A 5,859-nucleotide genomic window follows, 5' to 3' on the forward strand; every position below is an offset into this window, starting at 1 on the left:
AATCCAAGCTCCTTCTATCTTTTTCCTCCACCACTCTCATGAGTTTGCTTTGGTAGGCAAGGTCCAACATGGCATCCCACATGTCCACCTTCCACCATCAGGACAGGCGAAAGGAGAAGGCAGAGTATCTCCCACTTTTTTGTGTATGATTCAGAACTTGTACCAACTTGTATCAACCATTTACTGTTCATTTGCCAGAACTTAGTTATAGCCAAATATAACTGCCAAGGACACTGAGAAATAGTTTTATCCTGGCTGGCCACCTGCTTCACTAAAAGTCAGTGCTATATTGTTATGGGAAGGAAGGGGGAAAAATCAATCTTGGGATAAGTTAAGGGTAGCCACCCAATATCTGTAATCACCCTTCTCACACACAAAACACAAACACTACCTTCCAAGGGAAACCACCTCAAGTGCCATCCCATCCTGTACCCAACGCAGATCTCCTTCAGTCTGGAGACCGACACACTAAAGACAAGTTATCTGCCCCCACCCTCCTCCAACACTCAGGGATGGAACAGTGTGTGATGGAATGACGGAGCAGGAACCACACACCACAATTTAAAAACAATGCTTACTCGGAAAATAAAACAATGGAACTACACAGATGGCCCCAGTCCATAGAGATTACCAAATCATGCTAGTTAGAAGTTCTAAAGACTCCTTGTCCTTCTATCTTCCGGAAGTAGCTCCCTTGTCCACTGCCTTCCTTGGCCCTGGGCTTTGCCCTTTGGGCTCTTACTAGGTCATTGCCCTCCATACCCACAGCTGAAGCAGGCACTAAGCAATATGCCTCTCTCAGGTTTCCAGATTATTTGCTTCTAGTCAGTTCCATTGCAGGTAACTCCAGTCAAAGGTCTTGTCTTGACAGAGTTCTTCTGACTGAAAACTCTGGCTATATTTTTACTGGCCTCTGTGCTCTGCCCAGGCCCTCTCTCGGCTTAATGGCTGTTATCTTCAGGCCATCTAAGACAATAGGCTTGGGTGGAAGGGAACACCCTTAATCTGATCTTGGCTACTGGGTTGACTCCCATTGTCTGACAGAATTCTTAGCTGGGAAAGCCTGAGAAAGGCTCAGGGCCATAGTCTTAACTCCCACTGAGGCTGCCTTTGCAGAGCCAATTTAGGTCACTACTTCCATTTGGGACATAGGAGCACTTGGCTTTATAGTTCTTCAAATCTCCAAGTCCCCTGGACTCTCAGTCCACTTAGATGACAGGTAGCCAGCAGAGGTGCATGCTTGGTTAAACCATATTCCCTTCCCTCTCGGCTTGCAGATGGGCCAATTGAGCCAGGTCTAACCTGAGTTCATCTCTCTGTTTTTTTTTTTTTTTTTTCAGGAATTTGCTGAAAGCTGCAAAAAGTAGTAATGCTCACCAATTCTCAAATTCTTCTAGAGTTACAAGCCCAGAGAGTAAGTAGTCTTCCTGCCAAAGTATCAGAGGACGGTTTCACTAAATCTTCTGCCAGAGCATAATAAGGGTCACCAACTTTCCAGTCTGCAATATCTGTCTGCTCCACCTGACTATGAAACCCATGCCACGTGTGTGAGGGTCTTTTTTGACCGTTACCCTGCTTCTGATGGTCCCTCAGGGTCCATGGAAAATTGACTCCAGGATCCCCCTGGATATTGAAATCTGAGGATGCTCAAGTCCCTGGTGAAGTGGCATAGCATTTGCAAGTCAATGACACACCTCCTTCCAGGTACTTTAAACCCTCCCTTCTTTACTCCTAATACCTAATACAATGCAAATGCCATGTAAATACATGTTATACCATATTGTTTAGGGAATGAGGATGAGAAAAAAAATAAAAGTCCATACACATTCAGTACAGATGCTATTTTTTTCTTTGAATATTTTCAATTCCCATTAGGTGAAGCCAGGGATGGGGAACTGGTGGATATGGAGGGCTGACTGTCTTCTAAATGAGTTGTGAAATGGATTTAGGCAGTTGTCGCTGGGAGACCAAACATAACCATGTGGACAAGATAGAGGTTTCTTTCTCTGCCATGAAAGAACCTGAGCTGGTATGATTCTGCTGGGAGAGGTCCTCAGGGCTCTGGGCTTCTTTTGTCTTGAGCCTCCAACATCCCAGGATATACTGTGCTCATCCTCTGGGCCCACTGGGGTTCACACCCAAGTTCTCATCCCAGTGAATAGGAAGAGGAGCCAGCAGGGGAGGGGAGTGTGTGATCTAGACGCTGCAGACGCATCTTCCATTCGCCTCTGCTGTGGGGAATGTGCCCTCCCCTCTTCCTCCACTGACACTTGACAGCTTACGTGATCTGTTAAGAGGTGGGCCTTTAGGAGGCGATTAAGACACCAGAGAAGAGTCCTCAGGACCGGGTGCTGTGGTTTGGATATGGGTTTGTCCTCCAGAGGTTCCTGTGCTGGAGCTGGACCCCCTGTAGTGGTGCTGAGGTGGTGCGACCTTTAGGAGGTGGAGCCTAATAGGCAATAATTAAGTCACAGGGCTCCACCCTCATGAATGGTCTCACAGAGTGGGCTGGATCTGGTGAGAGTGGCTTAGTTCCTGTGAGAGCAGATTGTTTCAAAGTGTGAGCTTGGCCCCTTTCCTCTCTCTCTTCCATTGCACTGCTACCATGTGATGCCCTCCACCATGAGGTCCTCACTAGAGCAGGGAGGATACCAGCATCATGCTTCTGAATCTCTAGAATTGTGAGTTAAATAAACCTTTTTTCATTATAAATTATTCAGCCTTGGGAATGTTGTAATAGCATCACAAAGTGGGCTAAGACAATGGGGTTAATAACATCATAACATAGTCTCTTTTATTTTTTCCCCTTCTATCCTTTGAAGACATGGCAAGAAGCCTCCATTTTTCCCCCCAAGCAACAGAAATTTATTTTTTACAAATCTAGAGGCTAGAAAGTCCAAGATCAAGGCCTTTGCATATCTAGGGTCTGGCGAGGGCCCTCTTCTTGGTTTGCAGATGGTAGTCATCTCATTGTAACTTCATCATGTGGAGAGAGATTGATCATCTCTCTCATGAAGAAGGCTCCATTTTAAAAGCAGAGAGCAGCCCTCACCAGAGACTGAACCAACTGGCATCCTGACCTCATACTCCTAAGCTGCAGAATTTGTGAGCAAAAAAAAAAATATCCTGTTGTTTATAAATTACCGAGTCTCTGGAATTTTGTTATAGCAGCCCAAACAGATGGAGACAGCCTCCTTTTGGTTAAAACTTGGTCATATGACTCAACTTAGTTGCAAAGGAGGCTGTGAGGGCTGTCTTTATTTCAAACACCGTGTGCCCAGTTAAAAACCTGGGGTTTCTGTCACAACAAGAAAGACAGGGAGAAGAGAATGCAGGGGGTGTTCAGTCATCCCCATCATGGCCTGTCTTCCCTCAAGAGAACTCTTTGAGGGGCAAGGACCACATCATACCTTTATATGGTCCATAGGTCCAGCCAGTGCCCAGCAGGGTGAGCAACTACATGTACCAACTTCCATTTTCCAAACCATAACCAAGCACATCAGAGGGGCCCTTCATAGTTGGACTGATGTTTGAAAGGCACCTTCTTCTCTGAGGCTAAGGTGTCTCCATGTTCTCTAGCTGTGTGGAATCACCTTCCATGCCTCAATATTTGGAGGGCTTCCGAGGTGGACGTTTTGGTTCTCCTGACTCAGTGTGTCTTTCCGAGGTCTCTGCTCCTTGCGGCCCCCAGCCCTGGGCCTGCCATGCCCTCTCTAAGTTGATGCCAGTCCCCTGTTTTGTCTCTCCCCGTGAACCAGGCATCCAAGGCCCAGAAAAGTGGCAGATGTTGAATCCAGTTAAAGAGTAATTTTCAGGGAAAACGAATGACTTCAAATTCAAGGTCACGTTACTTCCTCAGAAGGCGCTGGTCCTTCCACAGGGAACCTCTCACGGACTGTGTTGCTCTGTTGGTTCCTACTCTGCCTCACACCTGTTCTTCAGGCTGCTCTCTCCTGGTGCCGGGTCTCTCTACTCTCATCCATTCCTAGGACCCTTGGCCACTTACCTTAAGTTGTCCTCACGCACCAAAGTTCCTTTTGTTTATTGTGCAGAGGAGGTCAGCTCTTGCTTCATCTCGGCCTTTCCCACCATGTGGGCAGGGGCACCAGGGTCCCTCAGTTTCCTAAGCCCTAGCTCATCACCATGGTTCCCTAAGAAAAAGGCTAGTCAACCCCAGAGAAGAATCGTGCTCTTTACCTGGGAAGAGGAAGCTACAGTCGGTTGAGCTGTAGTCACTTTATTTTGTCCTCTCTACAAGTTCAAGATTTCATTTGATCCTAGAAATCATGCTGGAGGAGAGATGAGTTCCCCAAGGCCCAGAGGTGTTAAGCTACCTGTCCAACGCCACACAGCAGGCAAAAGGCAGGATTGGGCCACAAGTTGGGCTCCAAGGTTCTTGATTTTGAGAGAAAAAACACACATTATTTAGATTCATCTCTGTGTTCTGTGTGTCCTCTCATTTCTTCTTCCCCTGACTCTTAACCAGGAGGCCCATGGCCGCCATACGCAGGGCATACCTGCCCTGCCAGACTATGCCCAGGGCAAACTCTTTCCAGAGATGCTCTGTAAACACACTCCTATGGATCCAGCCTTCGATTCCCAAAGGTCCTGTCACCCCCATCCCCCACCCCCCCACCCCCATTGGCTGGGCCAAGTAAGTCAGTTCCCACTAGGGAGAGGAGGACAGGGAGAGGCTGGGCCCAAGGACTAGAGCTGAATAGCTGCTTTCTTCCCACAGGCTCCCAGTGGTCACTGATTAACCCTTCAGACCAGATAACCACCCCCTCCATGGGAGGAAAAAAAGTTTTGCTCCTGGTTCACAAAACATCAATATTGACTCCTCACTCACAAAGCCAAAGGGAAAGGGGAGGTGGAGGCTGGTAGGGCAGGCCTACCTGAGACACATTTATGCCACCCAGAGGCCAGCCCCCTTGGTCTCCTTCCCTGTGGGGAATATGGGGGACCAGGCTTCAGCATCTGAAGAAGCTGATTCCTACCCCACCTGCACCTCCAAGGCCTTCCCCAAGCCCGGCAGGTTCCGCAGGGCTCTGCTCTCCAATCCCCTGCTGCACAGGGCCCTTCCTCCCTGCGCGCCCTCCGCAGCAACCCCAGCAGGCAACGGAGATTTATAGCTCCCGGGTCTGAGCTCAGACCTTTGTTCTGTCCTAACTGTGGGACTTGGACAAGGGATGACTCATGCCTCAGTTTACTCATGTGTCAAGTACCATCTTCAGAGTGCCGGCTCCCAGGCCATTCGGAATGACGGAAAGCGACCACTTGGGTTGGGAGCTGGTGCTCCTCCCCTGGGAAGAGCATCACTCTCCCTTCTCTGCCGCCTCCCTTGAGGTGCCCACCACGTTATGGTCTTCCTCCTTGCTCCTGCCTGAGCTTCCCTGATGTGGTCCGGGGGCGAACAGCGCTAGGCTCACCCAGCCAGAAACCAGAAGAAGTGGGCCAGGCCGGGGGTCTCATCCCTCTTCCCTCTGGCCCAGAATGCATCCAGACCCCAAACTCCCATTCAGCCCATGTTTTCCGTCAGGGGGTCTGAGCAGGGCCTGTGGCTGGGCGCTGGCCGTGGGGCCACCAGGCTAGGAGAACAGCTACACACTGCCGGAGAACCTCGTGCCTTCCTACTGGGGGCTGCACTGTCTCCCGTCTCCTTCCTCTTTAGGGAAAAGGTGCCCCTCTTGTTCCCCCTGTCCTTCTGGAGGGCCAGTATGAGTACCTATGCCAGCCGGCATTTTCAGCCACTCTGGGCTGGGCACTCTCTACAGCTCATTAATATTGGGCTTGAGGGGTGCTGGGGAGGCATTTGAGCCTCCTTCAGCCTCACCTGAGGCCAGCACCTTCTATTCCCCT

Source organism: Sciurus carolinensis, chromosome 13 (assembly GCF_902686445.1).
Source record: "Sciurus carolinensis chromosome 13, mSciCar1.2, whole genome shotgun sequence".
NCBI classification, from domain to species: Eukaryota; Metazoa; Chordata; class Mammalia; order Rodentia; family Sciuridae; genus Sciurus; species Sciurus carolinensis.